Here is a 12597-nt window from a genome sequence, read left to right as displayed (position 1 = left end):
GATTGTCCCCCACAGCTGATATTTGAAGTGGTTGGTGAAAGGCGCTATATAAGTCAAGGCAGATGCCCTCATTAATGTGGACAGGCAGGCAAGCAGGCAGACAGAAGCCAACTGCCCGACTTAATATCAGTAGGTGGCAAGCTGACAGGATGCCTACTGCTTTGTTTCTTTGTGATTGGCATTTTCAAAGTGATGCCCAGGCGATTTTTTTTTTTTAATGTCCTCATTGCCTCAGTGGTGTCTCCTTGAAACGTGGCTACTACTGTACAATGTGGGCATCTCCTTGGTAATGGATGACCCCAAATTTCCCAGTCAGTTGGGCTGTTTGGTGCCAAGCGTCGTCCACTGTGTTCAACTTTATGTGCTGGTCACCCTCAAAAGTAAAAATGTTCAGGGCTCCAGTTTGTGGCAAAATGCGGACAGAATGCCCTTTAATTTTTGTGCCTTTCATGCCCCATCAGTTACAGCAGATTTCGATTTAATAATTCAAAGTCCGATTACGCTGTTGACCCCTAGATGGCACTGTGTCTGACATAGAAAGTTCAACTACAGAGTCGGCGGGCATCTTCAGCCCCAGGGACTTGAATTGAACTCCCATCTCAGTGCCAGTCACGCAGATTCATTTTTTGGTGTGTGTTCCTGCTGTCCATCCACATCAGCCTTTCTGGTGACGTGTCGGAGCAGGAGTGTGAACAGCTGATGAGACGGGAACCCACAGTGCCAAAAACAGTGTGCTCGGAAAAAGGACAGATGGGTGCCATTATGGGTGGCACAGGTGGTCCAGCCTCCCAAGTACACATCTCATAGGCTGCTGTTGTCCATGTAGGGTTTGTATGTTCTCCATGTGTCCGTGTCCCACCTCATCCCCAAAATCATGCAGGTTAGGCTCCCTCCATCGGACTGGCACCCCCTCTGCTCTGTGCGTCAAGTCCATCAGCACTTGATTAAATGGGATTGAGGATGAGAGGAGGTACAGTAGATGTCATCACCAGGACCTCCAGCCCTCCAAAGGCAGAAGACCCTCACGTGCAAAAGGACAGCAGACTCTTACTGCACTTTTCTGTCATCGCGACACACACTCCTGCTCCTCAGAAATACGGAAAGATGGCGAGCTTTAAAATAAGAAAGCAGCAGCCATCAAGAAGAGAACGACTGGCGAATCAAGAGAGGAAGGAGCAGCTGAGGGCACTCGGAACAGCTGACCTCGGGGACAACGCCAGTCACCTGCTTTCTTGGCTCATTCTCGTTGGCTTTGTAAAGCTCCTCATGTATCCATCTTTTATATAGCGCCTTTCATATCTTACACAACTAATGTATAGTGTCTTTCACTTATTTACCTCTCTATATATATTAGTGTGGCTGGGGGCCCTTGCCCAGCCGGGATGCCTCTATGCTGGGAGCACATGTGGCCAGAGCATTGCCTCTCCCCATGAACGTTAGAAGGCAAACCCCCCCCCCATTTCATGTTTCAGCAGTGCCTTGGACTCCCGCAGGGCTTCATGGGAGTTGGAGTTCGGTATTGCCCTGTTGGTATCCATGGGCATCACCAGCGGGTATTAGAATTACTGCTGAGCCCTAGAGAGCAGCTCTTCAGATATACCCAGAAGTGCTACTGGGATCACCTGGCACCCTTCTGGGTATAGCAGAAGAGCTGTCTAGGGCTCAGCAGTAATTCTAGTACCCGCTGGTGATGCCCATGGATCCCAACAGGGCAATACCGAACTCCAAGAACCATGAAGCCCTGTGGGAGTCTGAGGCACCACTACAACCCAACGGCCCCGGCTATCCGCCACAATATAAATAGAATATATACACACACTCACACACACAGCGCTGGGAATACTGGTTTGTTCCCATTGTGATTTCCTCAGTTTGTGCTCCTTCGTGACACTCCATTGTTTCTAATCTCCTAACTCATTTATTTTAATACAAAACACAACATGCAGGTTTTCTACAGAATCATTTTGGATGTATTGTAGGAAAAAAGAAAAGTTCAACACCCGTGTGAAAAAGAAACTGCCCCCCAAGTTCATCAACACCTGTAACCCCCCCTTAAACTTACTACTTGGGTTTTGCCCCCCTTAGCAGCAACAGCAACTTCAGGTAAAAGGAGATCCGTAGTTGGCACCACCTTGTGGAAAAATGTCGGCCCACACTTCTCTAGAGATTTTTTGTTCAAGTCTGCCACAAAGCTGTGCAATGGAGCTCATTTCTTCCAGAAGGTTCCACTTTTGACTCATCTACCAGTCTTCTTAAGGGATTCCACTGCCATATTAAGCCAATCTGTTGGTTGACTCAATTCTGAAGAGACGTGCTTGTGATTTGCAGTCTTATTCTTATTTTTTTCCCACCATCAGTTTTTTCATGATTTGCCTCCAAGGTGCCCCAACTCTTCGACATGTTTCTGTGTTTTGTATTACAGTAGAGCGATGGATGAAAGGCACTATAATAGTTTTTTAAATTATTTTTGAAATAAACAATATTATGATCAATAATAGAAAACAATGCATCAATTAATGACAAGATAGATCAATAGATGGATGGAAGGCACTATAATAACTGATAGAATTTGGCTGTCAGAGCATCACACAAAATCCACTACAACTATTCCTACAAAACTTTCATTTATTTTTGGTTTTTGTGAATAGAGACATGGGGCACATCCTTCATGCTCTCTTCATAAGGTAATATGAGAGTCTAGCAGACAGGTGAAACAATTTTCCTCACAATTTTTCCATCCTTAGAGTGCAAGACCACTAGCTGGATGAAACCCACCCCCTGTTTGTATCCTCCTCACGTCCCCCTCTTCTGCTCAACCAGGATAAAAATGACCAAAAACCTCTGCCCAGCCTAACAACGTGCTCTTGTAATTTTCAATTTTTCCCACAAGATGGCGCCAACATGCTATCCTTTAACTTGGCAAAGTGGGACGTTCTGTTTAGATAGAAAGTCCGTCGGATTAGATAGATAGATAGATAAATGGATGTGAAAGGCACTATATAATAGATAGATACATAAATGTGAAAGGCACTATATGATAGATAGATAAATAGATAGATAGATAGATAGATAGATAGATAGATAGATAGATAGATAGATAGATACTTTATTAATCCCGAGGGGAAATTCATAAATCTTTACTTGGGTTTTGTCCTTTAATTTTTATTTTTTAGGTGATTTCTCGGATTCAAAGATGTAATCTGATACAGGACCCCAAAACTCAATCTGCCTGTCCTATTTTCTGGCAGCAGGGTATTGTCTGAACTCTGAACATAGGCGAATACAATTTTGGATTTAAGTAGATCATCTTGTGGTGGTTGAAGTGGCTCACCACGCTATATAAATATAAAGAATTATTATTATGCCTTTTCTTTTTTACCATACCTGGTAGTTTTCACAAACAGCCCACTCACGCTGTGAAAAGTGTGGGTATTTATGACGTGTCAGGGAATGTCGAAGCTACAAGAATGTCAACAACAACATTTATTTCTATAGCACATTTTCATACAAAAAGTAGCTCAAAGTGCTTTACATAATGAAGAAAAGAAAAATAAAAGACAAAATAAGAAATTAAAATAAGACAACATTAGTTAACATAGGGTGGCACGGTGGCACAGTGGGTAGCGCTGCTGCTTCGCAGTTGGGAGACCTGGGGACCTGGGTTCACTTCCCAGGTCCTCCCTGCGTGGAGTTTGCATGTTCTCCCCGTGTCTGTGTGGGTTTCCTCCCACAGTCCAAAGACATGCAGGTTAGGTGGATTGGCGATTCTAAATTGGCCCTAGTGTGTGCTTGGTGTGTGTGGGTGTGTTTGTGTGTGTCCTGCGGTGGGTTGGCACCCTGCCCGGGATTGGTTCCTGCCATGTGCCCTGGGATTGGCTCCAGCAGACCCCCGTGACCCTGTGTTCGGATTCAGCGGGTTGGAAAATGGATGGATGGATGGATGGATAGTTAACATAGAAAGGAGTAAGGTCCAATGGACAGGGTGGACAGAAAAAAACAAAAAAAAACTCCAGAAAGCTGGAGAAAAAATAAAATCTGTAGGGGTTCCAGGCCACAAGACCACCCAGTCCTCTCTAGGCATTCTACCTAACATAAATGATCAGTCCTCTTTGTATTTAGGGTTCTCACGGAGTTACTTGATGATGATGGTCATGCAGACTTCTGGCTTTTAAGCCATCAATGTTGGAACATCATGGTGCTTTGAGTAGATGGTGGTGGCACAAACTGCCAACACAACGAAACCGGAAAAAGAAACAGAAGAGAGAGTAGGGGTTAGTAGAGATTTTAGAGCCACCATGAATAGTTGTTATAATGAATTGAATATACAGAGTATCAGGATTAAATTACAGTGAAGTTATGAGAAGACCATGTTACAGTAATGTGTTTTCAGCAGTGTTTTAAAGTGCTCCACTGTGTTAGCCTGGTGAATTCCTATTGGCAGGCTATTCCAGATTTTAGGTGCATAACAGCAGAAGGCCCCCCGCCTCACCATTTCTTTTAAGATTTGCTCTTGGAATTCTAAGGAGACACTCAGTTGAGGATCTGAGGTTACGATTTGGAATATAAGGTGTCAGACATTCCGATATATAGGATGGGGCGAGATTATTTAAGGCTTTATAAACCATAAGCAGTATTTTAAAGTCAATCCTGAATGACACAGGTAACCAGTGTAGTGACATCAGGACTGGAGAGATGTGTTCGGATTTTCTTTTCCTGGTAAGGATTCTAGCAGCTGCATTCTGCACTTGTTGCAAATGATTTATGTCTTTTTTGGGTAGTCCTGAGAGGAGTGCGTTACAGTAATCTAGTCGACTGAAAACAAATGCATGAACTAATTTCTCAGCATCTTTCAATGATATAAGAGGTCTAACTTTTGCTATGTTTCTTAAGTGAAAAAATGCTGTCCTAGTGATCTGATTAATATGCGATTTAAAATTCAGATTACAATCAACGGTTACCCCTAAGCTTTTTACCTCCGTTTTGACTTTTAATCCTAATGTATCCAGTTTATTTCTAATAGCCCCATTGTATCGATTATTGCCAATTACCAAGATTTCAGTTTTCTCTTTATTTAATTTGAGAAAGTTACTATTCATCCATTCTGAAATACAAGTCAGACATTGTGTTAGTGAATCAAGAGATTCGGGGTCATCAGGTGCTACTGATAAGTACAGCTGTGTGTCATCAGCATAGCTGTGGTAGCTCACGTTGTGCCCTGAGATAATCTGACCTAATGGAAGCATGTAGATTGAGAAAAGCAGTGGACCCAGGATAGAGCCTTGTGGAACACCATATAGGATATCATGTGCCTTTGAGTTGTAATTACCACAACTAACAAAGAATTTTCTCCCTGCCAGGTAGGATTCAAACCAATTTAAGACACTGCCAGAGAGGCCCACCCATTGACTAAGGTGATTTCTAAAAATATTGTGATCAATGGTGTCAAATGCGGCACTCAGATCTAAGAGGATGAGAACAGATAAATGGTCTCTGTCTACATTTACCCGCAAGTCATTTACTACTTTAACAAGTGCAGTTTCTGTGCTGTGATTTGTTCTAAAACCTGACTGAAATTTATCAAGAATAGCATGTTTATTGAGGTGCTCATTTAACTGCATAATGACTGCCTTCTCTAGAATTTTACTTAAGAAAGGCAGGTTAGAGATGGGTCTATAATTTTCAAGAGCAGAGGGATCGAGATTATTTTTCTTAAGTAGGGGTTTAACTACAGCAGTCTTAAGATAGTCTGAGAAGACACCCGTATCTAATGACGAATTTACTATGTCAAGAATATCATCAATTAGCACGCCCGATACTTCTTTAAAAAAACATGTTGGTATTGGGTCAAGGGCACAGGTGGAGGGTTTCATTTGAAAAATTATTTTATGTAAATCAGGTAAATCTATCCTGGTGAAAGAGTTCAATTTGTTTATAACGGAGTACTGGGGTTTAGGAGGATCCTTAATGTTGGGGAGATATACTATGTTATTACTAATATCATTAAATTTTTGATTGAAAAATACAACGATAGCCTCACAGCCTTTACTGGAAGTACTTAGGAGGCATTCCTTTGAGTTACCTGGTTTAGCAGATGATCAATCATCAAGAATAAGACTCTGGGATTACTAGCATTGTTATTTATAATCTTAGAGAAATAGCAGCGCCTCTCAAGACGGACTGTGTTATTGTATTCTGTTATTTTAACCTTTAATATCTCACAGTGGATAGTTAGTTTAGTTTTCCTCCATTTACGCTCAGCTCTATGGCATGTTCTCTTTAAATCAGACACTCTTTGGGTCTTTCAAGGTATAACAATGCTAGAAGATTTTTTAACTGTCTTTTCAGGTGCGACTAAGTCAACAGCAGCCCTCACTTTAGTATTAAATCTTTCCACCTTACTATTTATATTATCCTTGCTATTATAGTTGGCACTATAAACGGACTGATTGCTTAGAATGTTTGAAAGTTTTAAAGCTGCTGATGAGTCAAAGAAGCGTTTTTTAACAATATGCTTCTCATGAGTGTTTTCTATCAATATTTCTATATTAAATAGTAAAAGAAAATGGTCTGATAGACCAATATCAATGACCTGCTTTATATCAACTTTTAGTCCTTTAGTAATTACTAAGTCTAACGTATGACCTGCTTTATGTGTAGGCTGATTAACGAGCTGTCTCAAATCAAAAGAGTCCAGGAGGTTCATGAATTCTTTTACTTTCTGGTGACATTGATTATCTATATGAAAATTAAAGTTGCCGACTATTAAGAGTGTGTCATAGTTCGTAATTAACATTGACATCAAGTCAGAGAATTCCTCAAAGAAAGACGCGTTGAATTTAGGAGGTCTATACACGGATAATACTAGAACGTGAGAATCTCAATGAATAACAACGGCGAGATACTCAAAGGACTTGAATTTACCAAAACTGACATCTTTACACTTTAACCGGCTTGAGTAAATGTTTGCTAGTCCGCCGCCTCTCTTTCCTTGGCGGTCCGCACGAGTAAAACTGTAATCCAGAGGCACAGATTCGATTAAAACAGCTGCGCCATCTGAGCTAAGCCACGTTTCACTTAAAAAAAATAGATTTTATTGCACTATCACTAATAAGATCGTTGATAAAAAACATCTTGTTAGTTAAAGCTCTAACATTTAATAGAGCCATATTGAATGTTTCGGAGGGGCAGAGATGAGTACTATGTGCGTTAGTGATATTTGGAATAGGAATAGGAAGTTATTTTTATTACAAGGAACAAGGACAAGGAACTGCCCGAGATCCAAAGCAGACCACATGGTGCTGGGGGTGTCAAGGCCTGGGCGCGATGGCTTTAATAGACCTGCCATTGCCGTGTCCCAAACATTATGGTGCCCTGTATTGGAGGAGCCGTGTAGGAATAGTGTTATCATTTCTACATGTTGTGGCCAAAATGTGCACTTTAATCGCATCTGAATTGTCTGATTTGTAATATTAAACTATAGAGCAGAGAGAGGGGGGAAATCAAGGAAAAACAAGCGTCTGTCCCAGCCATCATGGAGGGCACTGTAAACAGGTTCAAAACAAGGACACCATCCCAAGGACCACGCAGCCCCCTGCTGGACACAAGTGGCGTCAAGAATGTGATGCAGCGTACCACTGAGCCACTGGCTTTAATCGCTAAGGGGAGACCAACTATGATGTAGGGTGGCAGTGTATGGACCCCCTTGGCAGAGTGAATCAACATCCTGGCTACCAATGGAAGCAGAGCTGGCATCCCTGAAGCGGTAAATTGGTAGGACTGAAGTTGGGCTTAAAAGTGTCAGGAAAAATACTGTGTGTGACCGCAGTTTATGTAACAAATGACAAGAAATGTGGGGAGTTAACAAGAAATGCTAGTCTGGCATGTGGCATCCATAATCTGAGTACAACGACACTGCTAATCCGGAGACTTTGTAAATGCATTTAGATCTCATTAGAATTCCTGGTGGCTCCATAATCCGAACGGACTCCTACTCTCTCTGCTGTCTGTGATCTGTGCCACCACCACCTGATCAAAGCACCATGATGTCCCTCCATTGGTGGACTGAAGGCCAGAAGTCGACATGACCATCATCATCAAGTTCTTCCATGTGAACCCTGAAGGCCATGAGGACTGATTGAGGTAGAATCAGATCTGAGTGCCGCATTTGACACCATTGATCACAATATTCTTAGAAATTGCCTTAGTCAGTGGGTGGGCCTCTCTGGCAGGGTCTTAAATTGGTTTGACTCCTACCTGGCAGGTAGAAAATTCTTTGTTAATTGTGGTAATTATACTTCAAAGACACATGATATTATTCTATACAGTGTTCCACAAGGCTCTATCCTGGGTCCGCAGCTCTTTTCGATTTACATGCTTCCATTAGGTCAGAGTATCTTGGGGCATAACATGAGCTACCACAGCTATGCTGATGACACACAGCTGTATTTATCAATAGCGCCTGAAACCCCGACTCTCTTGATTCACTGACACAATGTCTTACTTGGATGAGTAGTAATTTTCTCAAACTAAATAAAGAGAAATCAGAAATCTTAGTGATTGGCAATAATGGATACAATGAGGTTATTAGAAATAAACTTGGTACATTAGGATTAAAAGTCAAGATGGAGGTAAAGAATTTAGGGGTAACTGTTAACTGTGACCTGAATTTTAAATCGCATATTCATCAGATCATTAGGACAGCATTTTTTCACTTAAGAAATATAACAAAAGTTAGACCTCTTATAACATTGAAAGATGTCGAGAAATGAGTTCACGCATTTGTTTTCAGTCGACTAGATTACTGTAACGCACTCCTCTCAGGACTACCCAAAAAAGACATCAATCGATTGCAACGAGTGCAGAATGCAGCTGCTAGAATCCTAACTAGGAAAAGAAAATCTGAGCACATCACCCCAGTCCTGATGTCACTACACTGGTTACCTGTGTCATTCAGGATTGACTTTAAAATACTGCTTATGGTTTATAAAGCCTTAAATAATCTCACCCCATCTTATATATCGGAATGTCTGATATCTTATATTCCAAATCGTAACCTTAGATCCTCAACTGAGTGTATCCTTAGAATTCCAAGAGCAAAACTTAAAAGAAGTGGTGAGGCAGCCTTCTGCTGTTATGCACCTAAAATCTGGAATAGCCTGCCAATAGGAATTCGCCAGGCTGATACAGTGGAGCAATTTAAAAAACTGCTAAAAACTCATTACTTTAACATGGCTTTCTCAAAACTTCATTTTAGTTTAATCCTGATGCTCTGTATATTCAATTCATTATCATAACTATTAATGGTGGCTCTAAAATCCATACTAACCCCTACTCTCTCTTCTGTTTCTTTTCCCAGTTTTTTATGGCGTTCATCTGTACAGAGACATCCTGGATGAAAACCTGCTCCAGAGCGCTCTTGACCTCAGACTGGGGCGACTGTTCATCTTTCAGCAGGACAACAACCCTAAGCACACAGCCAAGATATCAAAGGAGTGGCTTCAAGACAACTCTGTGAATGTCCTTGAGTGGCCCAGCCAGAGCCCAGACTTGAATCCAATTGAACATCTCTGGAGAGATCTTAAAATGGCTGTGCACCGACGCTTCCCATCCAACCTGATGGAGCTTGAGAGGTGCTGCAAAGAGGAATGGGCGAAACTGGCCAAGGATAGGTGTGCCAAGCTTGTGGCATCATATTCAACAAGACTTGAAGCTGGAATTGCTGCCAAAGGTGCATCGACAAAGTATTGAGCAAAGGCTGTGAATACTTATGTACATGGGATTTGTCAGTTTTTATTATTTTTAATAAATTTGCAAAAACCTCAAGTAAACTTCTTTCACATTGTCATTATGGGGTGTTGTGTGTAGAATTCTGAGGAAAAAAATTAATTTAATCCATTTTGGAATAAGACTAACATAACAAAATGTGGAAAAATTGATGTGCTGTGAATACTTTCTGGATGCACTGTATATGCATATCTGTATATGGAAAGATTAAGACAGAGAATGACATAATTGGGAACTATTATTCATGTATGTCAGCTAACTACTTAGAAATGGTAAGCAGATCCTAAAGTAGCGGATGACTGAAACATTTAAAAGGGATCAGATGAAAATTTAAAAAATGGAAAATGCAGGTAAACAATATGAAATTTGAAAATTTCCCAAGAACTGCTGCTCAAGCAAGTAAAATTACACCTGGCAATCAATTTTTAAAATACTGAAGAATGTCCTGCAAAAACAGGTGCAGCTTTAAATCAGGCAACAACCTACTGACCCCTGCGGAGTCTCAGCAGTGAAGTCAGCACTCAGGACAGCAAGCAGTTGGTCCTTTCTGTAAGTTAATCAGAGTCAGAAAAAGAGGAAGAGGATCTGGCAGTGATCAGTAAGAGAGTCAAAAGTGAATTCCAATATGAAATGAGACTGGAAAAGGAGGGTGTAGGATTTTAGTCAATAGAGTTCTGTATCATATTATAAACCATAGGACTGAAATTGCATGTTGCACCCTTCTCAAATTAGCATAGCAATCATTCCAAGTTTTGCTACTCAGTTTAGTGCTAGTTCTCATCTCTCGGTTGAGTTTGTTTATATGTTTTATCAACATGTTCAATTAATAAAGCAACTTTATTGCTTACTTAATTTTTTTGCATAACAGCATCAGCTGTTGTGAGATGGGGGCTGTATCCTATCTTGCACAATCCACACCCAAAATAAATACTCTTTCAACCTATTACATATCTCATGTTGTTATGGAAAAAGATGATCCGCTGTGGCAAACCCCTAACGGGAGCAGCCAAAAGAAGAAGAAGACAACAACATATCCCATGTTGTTTATACTGATGGCAGAGGAAAAAAAAGTTAATCTTGTGTTCTTTAGTTAGAATAGTCAGTGCATCCAGAAAGTATTCACAGCACATCACTTTTTCCACATTTTGTTATGTTACAGCCTTATTCCAAAATGGATTAAATTCATTTTTTTCCTCAGAATTCTACACACAACACCCCATAATGACAACGTGAAAACAGTTTACTTGAGGTTTTTGCAAATTTATTAAAAATGAAAAAATGGAGAAATCCCATGTACGTAAGTATTCACAGCCTTTGCTCAATACTTTGTCGATGCACCTTTGGCAGCAATTCCAGCCTCAAGTCTTTTTGAATATGATGCCACAAGCTTGGCACACCTATCCTTGGCCAGTTTCACCTATTCCTCTTTGCAGCACCTCTCAAGCTCCATCAGGTTGGATGGGAAGCGTCGGTGCACAGCCATTTTAAGATCTCTCCACAGATGTTCAATCGGATTCAAATCTGGGCTCTGGCTGGGCCACTCAAGGACATTCACAGAGTTGTCCTGAAGCCACTCCTTTGATATCTTGGCTGTGTGCTTAGGGTCGTTGTCCTGCTGAAAGATGAACAGTCACCCCAGTCTGAGGTCAAGAGCACTCTGGAGCAGGTTTTCATCCAGGATGTCTCTGTACATTGCTGCAGTCATCTTTCCCTTTATCCTGACTAGTCTCCCAGTCCCTGCCGCTGAAAAACATCCCCACAGCATGATGCTGCCACCACCATGCTTCACTGTAGGGATGGTATTGGCCTGGTGATGAGAGGTCCCTGGTTTCCTCCAAACGTGACGCCTGGCATTCACACCAAAAAGTTCAATCTTTGTCTCATTAGACCAGAGAATTTTCTTTGTCATGGTCTGAGAGTCCTTCAGGTGCCTTTTGGCAAACTCCAGGTGGGCTGCCATGTGCCTTTTACTAAGGAGTGGCTTCCATCTGGCCACTCTACCATACAGGCCTGATTGGTGGATTGCTGCAGAGGTGGTTGTCCTTCTGGAAGGTTCTCCTCTCTCCACAGATGACCTCTGACAGAGTGACCATTGGGTTCTTGGTCACCTCCCTGACTAAGGCCCTTCTCCCCCGATTGCACTTATGGATGATGGAGGCCACTGTGCTCATTGGGACCTTCAAAGCAGCAGTAATGTTTCTGTAACCTTCCCCAGATTTGTGTCTCGAGACAATCCTGTCTCGGAGGTCTACAGACAATTCCTTTGACTTCATGCTTGGTTTGTGCTCTGACATGAACTGTCAACTGTGGGACCTTATATAGACAGGTGTGTGCCTTTCCAAATCATGTCAAGTCAACTGAATTTACCACAGGTGGACTCCAATTAAGCTGCAGAAACATCTCAAGGATGATCAGGGGAAACAGGATGCACCTGAGCTCAATTTTGGGCTTCATGACAAAGGCTGTGAATACTTATGTACATGTGCTTTCTAATTTTTTTATTTTTAATAAATTTGCAAAAACCACAAGTAAACCTTTTTCACGTTGTCATTATGGGGTGTTGTGTGTAGAATTCTGAAGAAAAAAATTAATTTAATCCATTTTGGAATAAGGCTGTAACATAACAAAATGTGGAAAAAGTGATGCGCTGTGAATACTTTCCGGATGCACTGTATATAATAAACTTCGACATAACAAGCGACAACAGGGAACAATACAGAAGAAACAGCAAGTAATACAAAAATGTCCATAAAAAAATCTCAAATTCTTAGTGTCGCACAATCCATCTGTCAGGTATCTAGTTGTATGCTCCAA

This window comes from Erpetoichthys calabaricus, chromosome 1, assembly GCF_900747795.2.
Source record: "Erpetoichthys calabaricus chromosome 1, fErpCal1.3, whole genome shotgun sequence".
NCBI lineage: Eukaryota > Metazoa > Chordata > Cladistia > Polypteriformes > Polypteridae > Erpetoichthys > Erpetoichthys calabaricus.
The sequence above is the reverse complement of the archived record's forward strand: the minus strand, read 5'-3'. Positions refer to the sequence as shown.